Below are 19,962 nucleotides of genomic sequence, written 5' to 3' on the forward strand. Positions count from 1 at the left end.
AGATTACCTGAAATGACTTTGTGAGGCACCTGGCGCTCAAAAGTCCCCTCTCGGGGGCAGCTTTGACTCCCACCCCCACCCCCACCCCCACCCCCAAGGCTGGACCGGACCCTCGTATTATACACTCACAGAGACCACAGCTGTAATTTCATATTCGCTTGAATAACTATTTGTGTCAGCCTCTGAATTTGAATTCCGTGAGAACAGGTCGCGTTCATCCTTACACCCCAGTGTCCAGTTCAGTCCTGCCATACAGCAGGAGCTCAATAAATGCCCACTCTCCATTCCATCCAGTTGATGCCCTGGTGGAGCGGAAGCGGGGTCAATACCTCCATTGGCCAGCAGAGGACAGGCGATGACCAGCCTTCTCGCCCAGTTGCGCATCCTCTCCGCCCGCAGGCGCCACAAGGGAAACAGGTAAGCCCGGGTGCGCGAAGATTTGAAGGATCGAGGCTTGGACCAGGGAATGGTTTTATCCTTTGGATCTGTGGTTGGTGGCTTGTCTTTTCCAAAGACGTCTCCCACAACCTGTGAGGAGGGACGGCCCCTGCTAAGAAGGTGCTCCGAGAAAGGTCAGGAGGTGAGGGAGTTTGCTATAAAGAGGGCGGGAACCCAGGAAAAGCTCGGAGGGGTGGGGCACAATGGCAAAGAGTCAGGCTTAGAAAGTACTGGGCGGTGGGGAGTGAGAAGTGTCCGCTATTGTTCGGACTCAAGATGACACGACCTGTCTGGAAGTGACTGGCCTCAGTTGTCCTTGCTTTAGCAAAAGTCATTTGGTGTCAGTCCTGAAACCAGGCTGCGTCTGGCTGGTATTTCAGAAGAGCTCTGAGGGGAGCGGAGTTATTTTAAGGTGGCCAGAGGGCAGAGCCATGCCACAGGCATGTCTGTGGAAGCATTGTCTATAGCTACTATATTCAACAGTGAAAAACTGGAAACATCAGGAGTCCTTCCAGGGAGGCTGGGAGGGAAGGAAGGACAGATCAGGGGTTATGGCTACAGATGCCACAGTAATGCTACCTCTTTGAGCCTCAATTTCCTCATCTGCAAGATGGAGACAACATCTACCTTGCAGGATTGTATTGTGGGGATTAAACAGGATGAACTAAATCAGTGGTTCTCCACCTTGGCTGCACACTGAAGTCACTAGGTCCTTGTCAAATACTGATGCCTGGGGTGTGGAAATTAAAAAAAAACAAACAACAAACTAACTCTCCAGGTGATTGTAATGTGCAGCCGAGGCTGAGAACTACAGAGCTAAATAAAACGCTGCACACAGCGCAGGGCAAACACTAGGTGTTCAACAGTGTTTATCACATTAAAAAAAAAAAAAAAAGGAGTACACATTGTTTTCATTGTTCCTTCTTAGAGAAAAAAAAAAGTTGACTTAAAGGTCGTTGCAGAAATTGGATTTCCGACAGGCTTGTTTCCAGAGCAATGAATCATCTGGGATTTGATGCTTACGGTGGTGGGGAAGACAGGCAGCCTCTAGTATGACTTGTCCTAACAGCCAACTGAAACGTACGAGGCAGGGACCACCCTGTTCTAGCCTGCGGTTTACATCACCATTTCCAAGGCGTCCTTGGAGCGTGCAAGCAGCAGGAGCGCTTGTGTATGCCCATTTCTTGTGTTAAGGATAGAGGCAATTTTCTCCTCTCGCTCACCGGTTGTGGGCAGGGCGGTGGGGCTTACACCACTGTTTTGTTTTTTGAGTAACCCATCAGTGTAGGGGGCACTGCCTTCTTCATAGAACTTGGTGGCCCTATGTTCTTTAAGTCTCAGACCCAATGATTATGTATTGAGCCCCACTGCTTTCTTGCTGGGTGAACCTGGCATGAAGTAGGAGGACACATTCACCCAGGCCTGCAGCTGTGGCCACTTGTCATGGCAGCAAGACTGGCTGCAGGAGTGTCTCCTCAACCACTCCTGGTGGCCCCGTTGAAGGTGGGAAGGGAAACAAAGGAACCTGCACGGGCTTCCTGCAGGAGGCAGACTCGTAGGTTGGGCGGCAGGCAGTTGATGTCTGGCCAGGATGGTCAGATTTAGCAAATAAAAATAAAGGATGCCCAGTTAACTTTGAATTTCAGATAAATAACAAAAGATTTTTTAGTGTAAGTATGTCCCATGCAATATTTGGGACATACTTATACTAAAAAAATATTCATTGGCATCTGAAATTCAAATTTCATGGGATAGCCTTTATTTTTACTGGTTGAATCTGGCACCCCTATGACTGGTCAAACAGCCAAGGAATACTCAGCACATGGGGTTTGCAACGGCCTCCTGCTTAATGTTGCCACATAGAGCTTCCACCTGTCACTGCCCTGCTCCAGAACGATGTGTGGCTCCCAGCTGCTTCCATAGAGCAACCAGGACTCCCTGGCTGCTATGCTGGGCCTTGCTCTCTGCCAGGCCAGCTGCCCTGCTTGGGCCCTTTCCCACCTCTGCTCCTTCTCATGGTTTCCCTGCCTGGCGTTTCTCCTGCCCATTCCCTGTAGTAATCGCAAACACTTATTGAGCACCTACTGGGTGCAGGCAACATGCTGAGTTTTTCATTTGCATTGTCTCATTTGATTGTCACAAAACCTAGTACAGGAGGGACAGTAGTTATCCTATTTTGCCACTGAAGAAACTGATGCTCTAAAATGTGATTCTTTTTTTTTTAATTGAAGTATAGTTGATTTACAATATTGTGTTAGTTTCAAGTATACGGCAAAGTGATTTGGTTTTTTATATATATATATATATATATATATATATATATATATATATATATATATATATATTCTTTTTCAGATTCTTTTCCATTACAAGTTATTACAAGATATTGAATATAGTTCCGTGTGCTATACAGTAATCCTTGTTGTTTATCTATTTTATATATAGTCGTGTGTATCTCTTAATCCTATATGCCTAATTTATCCCTCTCCTCCTTTCCCCTTTGGTAATCATAAGTTTGTTTTCTATGTCTGTGAGTCTGTTTCTGTTTTGTAAATAACTTCATTTGTACTATTTTTTAGATTCCACATATAAATGATATATAATATTTGTCCTTCTCTGTCTGACTAACTTCACTTAGCATGATAATCTCTAGGTCCATCCATGTTGCTGCAATTGGCAATATTTCATTCTTTTTTATGGCTGAGTATACCACTTCTTTATCCATTCATCTGTTAATGGACAGTTAGGTTGGTTCCATGTCTTGGCTATTGTAAATAGTGCGGCTGTGAACATTGGGGTGCCTGTATCTTTTTGAATTAGAGTTTTCATCTTTTCTAGATATATGCACAGGAGTGGAATTGCAGGATCATATGGTAGCTCTATTTTTAGTTTTTTAAGGAACCTCTATACTGTTTTTCATAGTGGCGGCGTGAATTTACATTCCCACCAACAGTGTAGGAGGGTTCCCTTTTCTCCAACCCTCACCAGCATTTATTTGGCCATCTGTATGATTCTTTGAAGAAATGTCTATTTAGGTCTTTGACCCATTTTTTGATTGGGTTGTTTGTTTTTTTGATATTGAGTTGTATGACCTGTTTCTATACTTTGGAAATTAAGCCCTGCGTCATTTGCAAATACCTTCTCCTAGTCTGTAGGTTGTAAGACATGATTTTTTTTTCTTTTTTTAAAATAAATTTATTTATTTTATTTCTGGCTGTGTTGGGTCTTTGTTGTTGCGTGTGGGCTTTCTCTAGTTGTGGCGAGCAGGGTTGCAGTGCGCAGGGTTCTCATTGTGGTGGCTTATCTTGTTGCGGAGCATGGGCTCTAGGCACGTGGGCTCAGTAGTTGCGGCGCATAGGCTCAGTAGTTGTGGCTCATGGGCTCTAGAGTGCAGGCTCAGTAGTTGTGGTGCACAGGCTTAGTTGCTCCACGGCATGTGGGATCTTCCCAGACCAGGGCTCGAACCTGTGACCCCTGCATTGGCAGGCAGATTCTTAACCACTGTACCACCAGGGAAGTCCCAGACATGATTCTTAAAGTGTGGTCCCTGGGCCAGCAGCTGCAACACCACCTGGGAACTTGTTAGAAATGCACACTCTCAGGCCCTACTCCAGACCTACTGAATCAGAAACTCTGAGGGTGGGGCCCAGCAATCTGTATTTGAATAAACTCCCTTCCCCCACACCAAAGGGTTTCTAGTTTGCGACCTGCTGTTCTAAGACATGAAGTAACTGCAGGAACCTCCCATCCAGGCAGAGGTATAGAGGGTATAGAGGTGCAGAGGACCGCCAGGCAGGGCGTTTATGATCATTCTGAGCCCCATGCCTGGGTGAGGCACTGGAGATGCTGCAGCGATGGCACAGTCTTGGTGGGGGAGGGAGAAGGGAAAGAAGAAGAACAGACAGGCAGTCAGGCAATTGTGATGTAAGGTAGCAGGATGGGAGGGTCCAGGAAAGCTTTCCCGAGTAGTTATCTATCTAAGCCTGAAAAATACATTGGAATTAGTTAGATGAGGAAGGGTGGGAACGGTGTTACAAGTGTACTGACTAGTTTGTACAGAGGCCGGGCAGAGCTACCTGGGGATAGTTCAGTCTTTTTTAAAAAAATTATTATTTATTTATTTTTTGGCTGCGTTGGGTCTTCGTTGCTGCGCGCAGGCTTTCTCTAGTTGCGGTGAGTGGGGACTGCTCTTCGGTGCGGTGCACAGGCTTCTCATTGCGGTGGCTTCTCTTGTTGTGGAGCACGGGCTCTAGGCCCGCGGGCTTCAGTAGTTGTAGCACCCGGACTCAGTAGTTGTGGCTCACGGGCTTAGTTGCTCCGCGGCATGTGGGATCTTCCCGGACCAGGGATCAAACCCGTGTCCCCTGCATTGGCAGGCGGATTCTTAACCACTGGACCACCAGGGAAGTCCGATAGTTCATGACGGAAGCTGTGACAGTGTGAGTAGGGGGCGGGGGGAGGAATCAGATAGTGTGTTTGTTGGGGGAGGGAGTGCGGGGTCCTCTGCCCTCAAAGCAAAGGAAGAAGCTTTAATGGGTATTGAGAAAAGGCCCTCCGGCTTCCTTGTGGAGCGGGCACTAGGGAAGATAGTAGGGGAGGGGAGGGCGGCGAGGAGAGACCCAGGGGGTGTCAGGCCTTCCGTCGCCCCTAGATCCAGCCTGCTTCTGACCTCCAAGGCAGCTGCAGAGACGCAGCCCCCAGTAACAGCTTTGGGCAGGTGGAGTTGCAGCAACCAAGGCCTGCTCCTTCCGGGGCTAAGGGGTGGGGCTGGGGAAGCAGCCCCACCAGACCCCGCCCACCACTACCGGCCCGCCCCCCATGGTCCGCCCCCACCGCCGGCCTCGCCCCCAGACTCAGCCCCTCCTGCAGCTGCTGGCTGGAGGAAGCCAGATTCTGGGCTGCAATCTGGGTTGCTTTTCCCTTCCTTGTTCTCTTTCCCTGCTGATGTGGCTAAGGCTGCGGCACCACTGGGGCCTCTTCTCCCAGGCCCTTCAGGGACAGGCTCTGGATGCGGTCAGGGATCCCTAGGCTGGAGGGCAGGGGACTTCCGTTGCTGTCCTCTACTCCTGCCAACCAAGCCGTTGGTGCCAGCCGAGGACTGGCCCGGCCTGGCCAGGTTACCTGGCAGTGTGGGCTGCGGCTGGGCAGTTCCCCGCTCCAACTGTCCTTCCCAGAAAAACGTCAGTTTGACCGAACTCTTTTGTAATCCATTTGTGATTTCTAGCCTAGGGAAGAAAATGTAAAGATCATTAGCCATTCTATGAAGTGGAGCTTTCTGTGTGTTCTAAAATCCCTGCAGGACTTACCAGCTGTCCCATGGGCTGGACCTTCAGCAAAGAGACCTCTTCTTTTTCCTCTTTTTATTTAGATATACTTTCTGGCCCCATTCCCCTCCATCTGGCATCCAGAATCATGTCTCAGTATGCTTTTCAATTCAAGGAGGGTCTAGCATGGATGTTCAAAAGATTTAAATTTTGTTCATAAATAGAATGATAATAGATGTTCAAAAATATTGTTTAGAGATCAGTTGATGCTGGGCCTTGAATTATATATAGATGGAGTATGTACAGGAGGGTCAGGCGCAGTGGAAGTGGTGAGTGAAACCATGAAAGTGAGTGCAAGGAGATGGGCTGTCTGACCTTGAATATGGGGCAAAACCATCGGCATTGAGGAGCCACTGATGGTGGCTGAGCAGGAGAGGGACACGGTATTGGTAGTCACTGTGCTAGATCCTTTGTAAATGTTCTATGCACTGTCCTGCCCACATTGTTCTCTCTATCTGGGCAGTGGTTCCCTCTCCTGTCCATATAGTTAACTCATTTTTTAGATTCCGGCTCCATTTTTCCTTCCTCAGGAAAGCTTTCAGTGGCAGAGAGACTCTAAGGTCACCCCCTGTATTCCCACCTCCTGGTGTTCATGCCTTTGTGTAATCCCTTCCTTTTGAGTGTGAGTGGGGCCTGTGACTTGCTTTTAACCAGTAGAATATAGCAAAGGTAATGGGATGCCACCTCCCTTGGTACATTACATCATATAAGAGTCTTGGACTTCCCTGGTGGCACAGTGGTTAAGAATCCGCCTGCCAGTACAGGGGACACGGGTTTGAGCCCTGGTCCAGGATGATCCCACATGCCGTGGAGCAACTAAGCCCGCGTGGCACAACTACTGAAGCCCGCGCGCCTAGAGCCCTTGCTCCACGACAAGAGAAGCCACCGCGATGAGAAGCCCATGCACCGCAACGAAGAATAGCCCCCGCTTGCCTCAACTAGAGGAAGCCCATGTGCAGGAATGAAGGCCCAGTGCAGCCCAAAATAAGTAAATAAATAAATTTACTAAAAAAAAGAGTCTTGCTAGCAGACTAGCCCTGGAGACTCTCCTTGCTCACTTGATGAAGTAAACAGCCATGTAGAGGAAACAAACATGTCAAGGAGCTCTGGGTGGCCTCTAGAAGCTGACAGTCAGGGAGAAGCCAGGGTTCTCGGTTCTACAGCCACAGGGAAATGAATCCTGCCAACAACCTGAGGGGGCTTGGAAGCAATTCCTGCCCAGCTGAGTCTCCAGATGAGAATGCAGCCCAGCTGTCACCTTGATTACAGCCCTGTGAGTCCCTAAGGCAGAGACTCAGCTAAGCCATGCTCAGATTCTCGACTCTCACAGAAACTGAGATAATAAATGTATGTCGTTTAAAGCCCTAAGGTGGTAGTGATTTGTTACAGCAATAGCTAACTAATACACCTTCTGGCTAGGTTAAATTTCCCTTACATAGGCTCTCATAACATCATGTGCTTTTTCATCTTACTCTTTTATGTGAACTTTATTTATATATACCATTTGATGAATGCTATGTCTTCATGAGGGTACTTTCTGTTCATCACTGTACCCTAGAGCCTCACTTGGTGCCTGTCACTTAGAATAAGACCTGTAATAAGTATTAGTTGCATGTGTTAGTGAGTGAATGCTCTTATTTAATCTTTACTCAATCTAGTAAAGTGGGAAGCATTGTTACATATGAAGAAAAGGAAACCAGTTATTAATATGTACTCAAAAGTATACTGAACAAAATGTTATTATCTTATACTTAATAAAATTCTGGTTGTGCATACCACTCTAGCCTAATTTTTAGTATGACTAAAGAATAAATGATTTGGGAGCAGGGTATAGATGACATGGTATGACATCCTTCATGGAGCATTGCATTTGCTGAAAAAGCACAACTATCAAAAATGGCTTCTGGGCTCCTTTGGTTTCCCCAAAGCCTTCTCATAACCCTTACTTATTCTTCTGAAATTCCTGCCCTGTTAACAATGACAGGCCGTCATCTTCTAATGCTTTGTATGATTCTACCTGTATTCAACATCACTCTCCTCAACTTCATAAACTCTACAACTTCGGCAAGATTGGCACTTTCATCTGCACTCTGCTTGCGTTGGACTCTCAGTGGTCAAAGCCATCTGACAGTGGGATGTCAGTTCGGGTTAGATCTCTGCTCAGGACCCTCCAATGGCTCCCACCCTCCCACCTCCCACCTCTCTGCTGTGCCCTCCCACTACACTCCCCCCAAGCACTTACTCTGCAGCCACCAGGGTTACCACCTCATGGATGTTTAAGCACACAGGCACACTCCCCCTTGCCCTGGAGGTTTCCTCTGTTCAGAAGGCTCTTTCCCCAGACATCCACGTGACTCACTCCCTCACCCGCTTAGGAGCATTCAGATGTCACCTTTCTACCGGGACCACTCCCATACATCTTTCCCTGTTCTGATCTTTTAAAGTCGCGCTAACCACCCATGCACATGCTATATAATTGACTTATTTCTGATATTTGATGTTTATCTGTCTCCCCCTTTGAGAATATAGGCCCTATGAAGATAAGACTCTGGACCTGTCTTCACTGATACATCCCAAGAATGGGGTCTGGCACATAGTAGGTATCCAATAAAGAAACCTGGGTGAGAGTCCACATCTTCGATGGTCTTGCCTCCACCTTGGAGTCTCCATCCCTTGCTTCTGGCCTGTCTCCCTCTGGCCTCTCTCACCGTGCTCTGGACCTTGTGCAGGTGATAATGACTTGTTGCCAGTATCTGCCTGACACAGTAGGGCCTTCCTAGGGGGTCAGTGTTTGGATCTTGCTGTATCTCTGCCAAGTCTCCCACTGAATACTAAATTCCATATTTTAAATTTTCTTTAAGGACAAGAGAATTCAAGAGGAAGGAGCAAGGAGAAAAGAGATGATGCAGGAAGCAGTAGGAGAGGGTGGAAGGGAGAAGACAGTCACGGATTTTCTTGGGGTCCCCACCCAGTCAGCTTTCCAAGCGGCTTGAGGAGCAGCCAGCAGTGAGTAAGGGCTGCGTGCCACATATTCTGAGCTGGGTGCCACGTGTCATGAGCTGGGGGCCACATATCGTGGGCTGGAGGGCCACGTGGCAGAAGCAGTCCTGTTAAGTCACGGGACACACAGCCACACTGCTTTGTAAAGCTTGGTGTGTGGAGTATTTTTGTTTTTTACAACCCAGCTGTCTGTGTAATGACTTCCTTCCCTCTGCCTTGTTCACAGAGGTGTCCCTGGACGACCAGCTGAGTCACCACATTCCTTGCAGCTTAAAACACTGGCCTAAGCACAGGGGCCCAGTTCCTTCATGTAGGTGGGACCTTTGAAGGCTGCCAGGGAGTGCCTTGGAAAGACAGGCTACAGAGCTCCCGTCTCTCACCTGCACCTTTCCCCAAAAACAGGATTTAAAAAACAAGTCAATATAGAAATTCCATCTGTTAAACACTAGGGAATGGCCAAAGCCATGTGTCACACACTGAACAATTATTTGTCAGCAACCATGAAGTCTATACCAAAATGAGTGTGGGGAGGGGCGGGGGCCTGGCCACCAAGAATGACATCCATGCCTTCTGTGCTGTTGCTGCTTGAAGGGTCAGAAATCCAGGTGAAGAGGCTGGGAACTCTCATGCTCAGCTGGCAGAAATGGAAACTTGCTCAGTCCTTCCATAAAATAAGCAAAATAAACAGGCAGTTTTCAGCAAAAGTAAGTATGCGTGGGGCAGAGAATTCAGCAATCTTACTCCTTGAAATATGTTTTAAAGAAAGTTTGCTCAGATACATAAGAAGACAAGGTAGGTGAGCAGGAGGCAGAAGTGAGTCAGTAAACCATGGTGGAGGCAGACCTTGGAATTCTATACAGCACTGAGAAATGATGAGTTAGATGTACATCCAACAGCATGGATGAAACGTAAAGTGTTAAGTGGGGAAGACAGTGAAACAGATTTAAAGTACAGTGCTTTTCCAGTTTTACTGAGTTATGACTGATATACAATAAACCCCATATATTTAAAGCGTACAATTTGAGTTTTGACATGTGTAGATACCTATGAAACCATCACCACTATCAAGCTATAGTTGATAGCTTGATATATATATATAGATGAATATATCCATCTCCCCACAAAGTATGAAGTTCAACAGATGTTGAACACCTATTAAGTTAGAAAAAAAAAAGTCAGCAGTGTGTGTAATATAATCCCATAGTTATAATAACAAAAAATGTTTAGGTACCCTGAAAAAATCTGGAAGAACGTATACCAAACTAAATTGTATTTGTTATTGGGAATCTTGCAAACGCTGCGTGGCCCCATTGCACCTTGCACCTCAGAAACTATCCATACCTGTTAGCCCAGGTTTCCAGTGAAGGTTTAACACACTAGAAATTTGTCATTATGGTCCCCTAACTTTGAGTGACTTTATTAAAATGTCACTGAGGCCATCACAATGGACCCTGACAGAAGGGTGCCTGGCTCTATCATTCTCCACCTCGACATCAGAGATCTGTGTCAGTAATTTCCTTCAGGTCACCTCCCAGTCATTTTCTCTTATCATCCCTCCAAACAGGAGATATTCCAGCAGTGGGCTGATTGTGGCTGAGGACAAAAGAATGATTCCTCAACTTGTTTTCAAATTCGTCTTTTGTTACTGCTCTTCTCATATCTCGTTAAGTACAGGAGTGGGGGAAGTCTGTGGGGGCAGGGGCATATTTAGTTTTGTCTGGTTATGGGTTTTATATAAAGGCCATCATTAAGTGTGTGTTCTTTTCTGTCTGGCTTCTTTCACTCCACATTATTTGTTAGAGTCTTCCATGTTGTTGTGTGCAGCTGTAGTTCATTCACTTTTAGTGCAGCATATAGCATTCCATTGGGTGAATATACCACAATTTATTTATCCCATCAACTACTAATTGACATTGGGGTTGTTACCAACTTGGGACTATTATAAATAATGCTGCTGTGAACATTTTGGTACGTGTCTACTGCTCTACCTGAGCATGTTTTTCTCTTAGGTATATACTTTGGAGCAGAATTGCTGGGTTATAAGTATGCCTTATGCTTAATTCTGAAAAATAATGCCAAACTGTTTTCCAAAATGATTATACACGTACAGTCTGCCCCAGCAATATATACGAGCTCGCCTTGTACATTCACCAACAGTTCTCACCAGCTGTTGGTACTGTCAGAGTCTGTACTTTTAGCCATCTGGTGGGTCTGTAGTAGTTGCTCACTGTGGTTCATTTTCTTGATTACTAAGGAGGCTAAACACCTTTCATGTTGTTGGCCATTTGGATTTTCTTGATGTGAAGTGAAGAGCCTGTTCTTGCCCACTTTTCTATTGGGCTATCTTTTCATTATTTATTTATAGTAGGGTTTTTTTTTTTGGTATATTCTGGATATAAACCCTTTGTCAGTTATATGCATTGCAAATCTTTCTCCTCTGTAGCTTCCCTCTTCACTCTGCTAATAATGTTTCTTGATGAACAGAAACTCTTAACTGTAAAAAAAAAAGTCCAATTTATCAGTCTCTCCTTTGTGATTAGTGCTTTTTCTGTCTTGTTTAAGAAAACCTTTTCTACCTTGAGGTCATGAAAATATTATTGTATGTTATCTTCTAAAGCTGTGTTGTTTTACCTTACATATTTAAGTCCATAATCCAACAGAAATTGGTTTTTTGTTTATTGAATAAATGAAGTTAAATTGGAATAACGCATCCCATATATACACCCATTCATTTATTGAGTTTCTTCTGTGTGTCAGGCCATGTTTATTGTTTTACTTTTCATATTTAGGTCCATAATCCATCAGAAGTTGGCTTTTGAGTATGGTGTGAGATAGGGTTCCAATGTCATTTTTCCCATATGGATATTAAATTGACTCAACACTATTTATTCAAAAGATCATTACCCCACACTGTTCTGCAGTGCTATCTTTATTATTAATCTGGGTTTTTTTTGGGGGGTGTCTCTCTTCTGTCCATTAGTTTTCATCTACACTTGTGCCAATACCATACTGTCATAGTTATTAGAGCTTTATTATAAGTCTTAGTAGCTGATAGAGTAAATCTTCCCACCTTGTACTTCTTCAGGAGTATCTTAGCTGTTCTTGGCTTTCTGCTGTTTCACATAAATTTTACATTAGAATCATCTTGTCGTGTTCCATATGAAAATCAACTGGGATTGCTTTGACTCTATAGACCAACTGGAGAGAATGATAGCTTTACATTATTGGGTCTTTTCATCTAATTAACATGGTATTTTTCTCCATTATTCATTTATTCTTTAATATCTATTAAAATGTTCGTGGTTTCCGCCATAGAGGTCTTACATGTTTTTTGTAAGATCCACCTATAGGTACTTGGTGGTTTGTTTTTTTTTTTGCACTATTTCGAAACTATTTTGACTATTCTTTTTAAAAACTCTTTTCTGATTCTTGCTGGAGTATAGAAATAAGGTTGATTTTGGTATATTGATTTTGCAACCCAGAAGAGAGCCTTCATCAGAACCTGACCATGGTGGCACCCTAATCTCAGACTTCCAGCCTCCAGAACTGTGAGAAATAAATTTCTATTGTTTACAAGCTACCGAGTGCTATTTTGTTATAGCAGCCAGACTAAGACAGTCATTTTTTAGTTCTAAAAGTTTGTTTGAGATTCCTTAGGATTTTCTAGCTACACAATCATGTCATCTTTTTTTTTTTTTTTTGCGGTACGCAGGCCTCTCACTGTTGTGGCCTCTCCCGTTGCGGAGCACAGGCTCCGGACGCGCAGGCTCAGCGGCCATGGCTCACGGGCCCAGCCGCTCCGCGGCATGTGGGATCTTCCCGGACCGGGACACGAACCCGTGTCCCCTGTATCGGCAGGCGGACTCTCAACCACTGCGCCACCAGGGAAGCCCCAATCATGTCATCTTTGAATAAAGATAGTTTTATTTTATTCTTTCCTGTCTTTATGACTTTTTCTTTTTTGCCTTACTGCCCTGGCTAGGACATCTAGTAAAATGTTGATTAGATGTGGTATTAGCTGGTATCCTTGCTCTGTTCCTGACTTTAGGGAGGAAAATGTTCAATATTTTACCATTAAGGATGGTGTTAACTCTAGAGTTTTTACATACCCTATATCAGATTGAGAAGTTCTTTCCTATTCCTAGGTTGCTGAGAGGTTTTATTGTGAGTAGATGTTGAATTTTATCAGATGCTTTTTCAGCATCTATTCAGATGATCAAATTATTTTTCCCTTTTATGCTGTTAATGTGGTTGGTAGTTTTTAAATGTTAAACCAATTTGCGTTCCTGGGATAAAATCCACTTAGTTGTGATTTATTACCGTTTTTATTTATTGCTGGATTTGATTTGGCTAACATTTTATTGAGTTGTTGCATTTATGGTCATGAGAGATATTGGTCTGTGATATTTTCTTTTTGTCATGCTCATACCAGGTTTTGGTAGTAGGATTATGCTGACCTTGTAAAATAAGTTGGGAAGTGTTTCCTCTATTTTCTGAGAGAATTTGTATAAGTATTATTTCTTATTTAAATATTAGCTAGAATATTTCCATTCTTTTATCTTTTAAACCTATATGTCCTTATAATAAAGTGTGTCTCTTATTAACATCAGATAGTTGAGTCTTGTTTTTTGTTTGTTTGTTTAAATTCAGCCTGTCAATTTTTTTCTTTTTATTCGAATATTTAGTCCACTTACATTTAACATACTTACAGGTATGGTTCCAAATCTTTTACCTCTATAATCTTGTTGTTTCTCTTCTATTTGTCCTGCCTGGGTTTTGTTCCTGTTTTCCTCTTTCTTTCCTTCTTTTGGATCAGCCAAATGCTTTTTATTATTCCATTTTATCTTCTCTATTAGATTTTAAAAATTGTGGTAAAATGTACATAGCACACAATTTAACATTATAACCATTTATAAATGTACAGTTCACCAGTTTTAAGTACATTCACATTTTTGTGCAACCAATCTCCAGAACCATTTTCATCTTGCAAAACTGAAATGCTATATCCATTAAACAATAACTTCCCATTCATCCGTCCCTGGAATCCATGGCAACCATCATTCTACTTTCTATCAGTATGAATTTGACCATTCTACATATTTCATATAAATGGAGTCATACAGTATTTGTCTTTTTGTGACTGGTTTATTTTCAATTAGCATTATATCCTCAAAGTTCATCTATGTTGTAGCATTTGTCAGAATTTAATTTTCTTTCTTTTTAAGACTAAATAATATTCCACTGTATGTATATACTACATTTTGTTTTTCCATTAATCTGTCAATGAACATTTGGGTTCCTTCTACCTTTTGGCTATTGTATGCCTTTTGGCTAATGCTGCTATGAATATGAGTATACAAATATCTCTTTGAGACCGTGCTTTCAATTCCTTTCCCATTGGATTTTAGATAAACCATTTTTAATACATATCTTAAGTGCTTGCTTTAGAGATTGTAATATACATTCTTAACTTATTGCATAATAATTTGAATTAGTATTTTACAATATTCCACACAATGTAAGAACCTTATAACAGTGCAATTCCCTTTACTGCTGCTATCTTGTATGGTATTTTTGTCATATGTTTTACTTCTTCATGTTACAAATCCACAGTACATTGTTGTTGTTGCATTAAATAGTAATTTATTTTAAATTTAGAGTTTTTATATTTATCCACATATATACCCATTCCTATGATCTTCATTTTGTCTTATAGATCTATGCTTCTACCTAGAATTGTTTTTCTTTGACTTGAAAAACTTTTAGTTCTTGTAGTATAGGCTTATGGCATTGAATTCTCCAAGTTGCTTTTTTTTTTTTTTTTTTTTTTTGCGGTACACTGTGGCCTCTCCCATTGCGGAGCACAGGCTCCGGACGCGCAGGCTCAGCGGCCATGGCTTACGGGCCCAGCAGCTCCGCGGCACGTGGGATCTTTCCAGACCGGGGCACGAACCCGTGTCCCCCGCATCGGCAGGTGGACTCTCAACCACTGCGCCACTAGGGAAGCCCTATTTCATTTAATTTTTGAAAGCTATTTTCAGTGAGTACAAAATTCCTTGGTTTGCAGTTTTCTTCCCCCTGTAAACTTTAAAGATATCATTTTAGTCTTCTGTCTTCTTTTTGATGAGAAGCAGGTTGTCATCCTAATTGTTGTTTCTCTGAAATATGTCTTACTTTTTCTTCTGCCTACGTTTAAGTAGTTTGACTATGTTGTTGGCTTTTAGTAGTTTGACTATGTTGTGTCTAAGGTGTGGTTTTCTTTATACAGTATTCAATGTATTATTTATTTGCTGAGCCTCTTGAACCTGTGAATATCTTTCATTAATTTTGAAACATTCTTAACTATCATCTCTTCAAATATTGTTTCTTTCCACTCTCTCTTCTCCTTCTGTGTCTCAAATTACTTTTGTTTCTATTTAATTGGAAGTTTATTGGCAATAACTCTAATAAACATGTATGGTTTGTGATTTTACTATGAAATATCAGTTTGATTCAAATATATTAGCAATATTTGGCCTGTAGAGTATCTATAACATTTAAAAAGCCCACAAAGTGTTAATTTTGGGCAACCACTTTAAAGAAAGAAAAAAATTTGTAAAAATTCTAAAGCCATAGAAAATCAGACTGGATGTATTTTTTTAAATTAATTAATTTTTTTATTTTTGGCTGTGTTGGGTCTTCATTGCTGTGCATGGGCTTTTCTCTAGTTGCGGTGAGGGGGGGCTACTCTTCACTGCAGTGCACTTGTCTTGTTGCAAGCATAAACTCTAGGCACGCAGGCTTCAGTAGTTGTGGCACACAGGCTCCGTGTTTGTGGCTCACGGGCCCTAGAGCGCAGGCTCAGTAGTTCTGGCTCACGGGCTTAGTTGCTCCGTGGCATGTGGGATCTTCCCAGGTCAGGGCTCGAACTCATGTCCCCTGCATTGGCAGGTGGATTCTTAACAACTGCACCACCGGGGAAGTCCTGATATGATATGGTGTTTGTCTTTCTCTTTCTAACTTACACCACTTAGTATGATAATCTCTAGTTGCATCCATGTTGGTGCAAATGGCTTTATTTCATTCTTTTTTTATGACTGAGTAGTATTCCATTGTATATATGTACCACATCTTCTTTATCCATTCATCTGTTGATGGTCATTTAGGTTGTTTCCATGTCTTGGCTATTGTGAATACTGCTGCTATGAACATAGGGGTGCATGTATCTTTTTGAATTATAGTTTTGTCTGGATATATGCCCAGGAGTGGGATTGCTGGATCATATGGTAATTCTATTTTTAGTTTTCTGAGGAACCTCCATACTTGTTTTCCACAGTGGCTGCACCAACTTACATTAGAAGGCAGCATGTTGAATCTTAGTCCTGTGGTCCAATGTGGGAAAAGGAGGAAGGCAGGCTGGGCCAGACTAGGGCTAGGGAAACAGAACCAGCCACAGAGATGGGCTGTCCTGACTGAGGTGGTATAAGGCACAGGGTCTAGAAGGTGGAAGAGGGGAGGGGAGAAGCCAGGACTGTAGAGAAGCTGAGAATGTGACTGGGGATGACTCTGTAGTCCAAGGCCTCTGTCCACCTGGGCCAGAAGCAAGTTCTTTTTCCTGGTCCTGGGCAGCTTGGCTGGCCAGTGTCTCCTCCAGGCCAACCAGTGCCCATTTGTATAACCTGGGCTGAATCTGGACACTCTGGACAACTTCATTATTTTTCTCCCTGCATCCATTCTGAGCCCTCCATTCTGATATGCACCCAGTTCGTTGTCCCTACACCTTTACTGAAGGGCTCTTAGGGTACAACTCAACTTATTACCACTACCTTCAAGGCCCTGCATGATCTGGCCACTGTCCACCTCTCCAGCCTGATCTCCTCCCATTATCTGCCTCATTGTCCGTGCGCCTTCTCCCTCTTTGTTTAAATCACCATGTACCCTTGACAGCCACAGGGCCTATGCATGTGCTGTTCCCTCTACAGGGAGCACTCTTCTTTCCCGTATTTTCCTAGTGTTATGGACTAAACATATGTGTACCCAAAAAATTCATATGTCGAAGCCCTAACTTCCAGTGTGGCTATATTTGGAGCAAGGAAGTCATTAAAGTTAAACGAGGTCATGAGAGTGAGCCCCTGATCCCATAGGATTAGTGTCCTTATAAGAAGAGATACCAGAATGTTTACTCTTCTTCTCTCCCCATGCACACATATGAGGACACGGTGAGAAAGCAGCCATGTGCAAGCCAGGAAGAGAGTCTTCATCAAAACTGAATTGGCTGGAAGCTTGATCTTGGACTTCCAGCCTCAAGAATTGTGAGAATATTAACTTCTGCTGTTTAAGCCCCCGGTCTATGGTATTTTGTTATGGCAGCCCAAGCACACCAATACATCCAGTTTAACCCCTATTTTCCCCTTTAGATCTCACACCAACTATTTCCCTAAACATCTTTGATCCAAAGCCTCCTATTTCTGGGTCTCATGGTACCATGCACCATGTAAGATTTATGTTTTTGATTATTTGACCAATATCTGCCCGACATACTAGACTGTAAATTCCATGAAGGTCTTTGGTTTTAGTCAAGGCCGCATACCCAGAACCTAACACACAGCCAGGTACATAGTAGGTGCACAATACATATTTACTGGGAAAAAGAGTGGTGGGTGGGGACAGACAGTGCCTTGAGCTGGGAGGATTTTATGGACATTCGAGTTTATCTCTGGTCTAGCAGCATCCCTCTAGCACTCTCTACTGACAAAGCCAAACATTGTGCCACGGACAAAAAAGAAATTTTGACAGAATTCAACTCCAGCATCACGAAGCAAGGCAAGGAAGGGTGGACTTAGAGCAGAGAGGCAATAAGTTGGCATAACTGGATTCAGAACTTTTCTTAAGAAGACTAATGGGACTTCCTTTTTAACTTTTGAGTTCTCATCACGCATCAGACACCGTGGTAACAGCAACATGTGGATTATCTCACTCAATTCTCACAACATTAGGGGGTTAAGTCAGTTTACTCAAGCTCACACAGCAAGTAAGTGGGGAAGACAGGATTCAAACTCAGGAGTTCTGGATTTAAATCCTACTTACTTACATACTATATTAAACTAACTGCCTCCAGGATTCTTTCACTCCAGACTTTATAAAGGCAACATAAGGATTCATGGAGAGCGATATGACCCTCGCTCTGAAATGAACTATGTACTGTTGATTAAGCTAAGGAGTCTGTCACTATCCTGGTCCTATAGAATAGAGGTTGGGTTGTAATTCTATTGCATCAACTATACTTCTGGCAGTTTCTTTTCTGCTTGAGAAAGCTCCTCAGAATGTGAGTGAGTGCAGGTGACATTATTATATGGATCACCTCAAATTCGTTTAAAATGTTTTTTAAAGGAAAATGATTTGCTTCCCTGGATAAACATTATTTGCCACATACCTCCCAACACTGGTATCGAGTGCATGCTGTTTCCTCTGCCTGGCATCCTCTTCTCATCTACTCTTTAGACCCAGCCCCATTGTCACCTCCTCTGGGAAGCCTTTCCACGCTCTCCTATATAGTACGAATGATGTCCTTCTCTCTGCTTCCGAAAGCAGTTGACACATACACCTAGTGTTACATATTTTCTTCCAGAATTCTTTCTTTCCATGTCTGGCTCCTCTGAAATACTGAGTACTTAGTGGTTGGGAGAGTGCATTGTTTATCTCTGTATCCCACAGTGCTGGATCAGAATAGATGCTCGAAAAAGTTTGTTGAATAAATGAAATTTTAAACGGGAGTAACATATCCTATATACAGCTGCCCCTCAGTATCTGTGGGGGGTTGTTTCCAGGATCTGCTGCAGATACCAACCTCCATGGATGCTCAAGCCCCATAGTTGGCCCTCTGTACCCCTGCTTCCACATCCTCGGATTCAACCAACCATGGATCGTGTAGTACAGTGGTATGTCTTTATTGAAAAAGATTCGTGACATGTGCAGTTCAAACCTGTGTTGTTCGAGGGTCAACTGTATATATACTTACTCATTCAACAAATATTTATTGAACAGCTAAGCACATCAGGCCATGTTCCAGATGCTGCAGGTGGATAACACAAAGTTCCTGCTCTCAGAACATTACAGATGCTATTGAGCTCATAAGGGCTATGAGGAAAAGTAAAGCAAGATGATGGGAGAGAATGATGGGGCTTGGGACTTGATGTTTTAGGAGAGTGTTCTGGGAATGTCTTTCTGGGAAGGTGACTTCTGAATAGAAATTTGGATTAAGGGCATATGTGTTTATGAAATCTTGGGGGAAGAAACACTCAGTGCAAAGGTCCTGGGGTAGGAGTGAGCCTGCACATTCCAGGATCAAGAAAGAGGCTAGTGTGACTGGAGAGTAGTGAGGGGCTTGAGTGGACAGAGATGCAGTTAGAGAGGTGGGAGAGTGTAAGGAGGGGAGAGGGGGGAGATCAAATAGGATCTTGGAGGCCCTTGAAAAAAAATTTTTGGTTTTTGCTCTGAGATGGGAAGACACTGGAGGCTTTAGAGGAGGGAAATAGGTTTTGACTTACGATTTAAAAGAATCTCTCTGGCTGCTTGAGAACAAGCTCTATGAGAGCAGAGTGGAATCAGGGAGAGCAGTTTGGAAGTTATTGCAATATTCCAGGACAGAGAAGATGAGGGCTCAAGTGACGGTATTTTAAAGGTAGAGCTGACAGACTTTGCTACTGGATTACATGTGGGATATAACAGGAAGAGAGGAGTCAAGGATGACTTAAAGGTTTGGCGGAAGCCACTGAAGGATGGAATTGACCTTAACTGAGGTGGGGAAGACTGTGAAAGGAGCAAGTTGAGGGGCAAGTTCCACGGTTTGGCTTTGGACATGTCAAGTTGGACATATTGCTCAGCGCTTGTTTGTGTTCACTGGTGTTCAGGATCTGAAGGTTATAATGCAACCTGAAGTTAAAGTCAGTGTTGTTTATTGAACACCAGGCACTGTACAGAAAGCTGCACGTGTGCTGTTATTTAATCCTTTCTGTCATTCCTATTGGCTTCATTACTGATATTTTCATTGCTCTTTTATGGATGAGAGATTAAATAGCATGTCCTAAGTCACTCAGCCAATTATTAACCTGCTAGTATAATGCAGACCCGGGATTCCAACCTAGGTGTGTCAGACTAGAGAGATGCTAAAGGTGGGGACCGCTTTCTGGGCATATTTGCTACAGACATGGACTCCATAACA

The sequence above is a fragment of the Mesoplodon densirostris genome, chromosome 16, assembly GCF_025265405.1.
Source record: "Mesoplodon densirostris isolate mMesDen1 chromosome 16, mMesDen1 primary haplotype, whole genome shotgun sequence".
NCBI classification, from domain to species: Eukaryota; Metazoa; Chordata; class Mammalia; order Artiodactyla; family Ziphiidae; genus Mesoplodon; species Mesoplodon densirostris.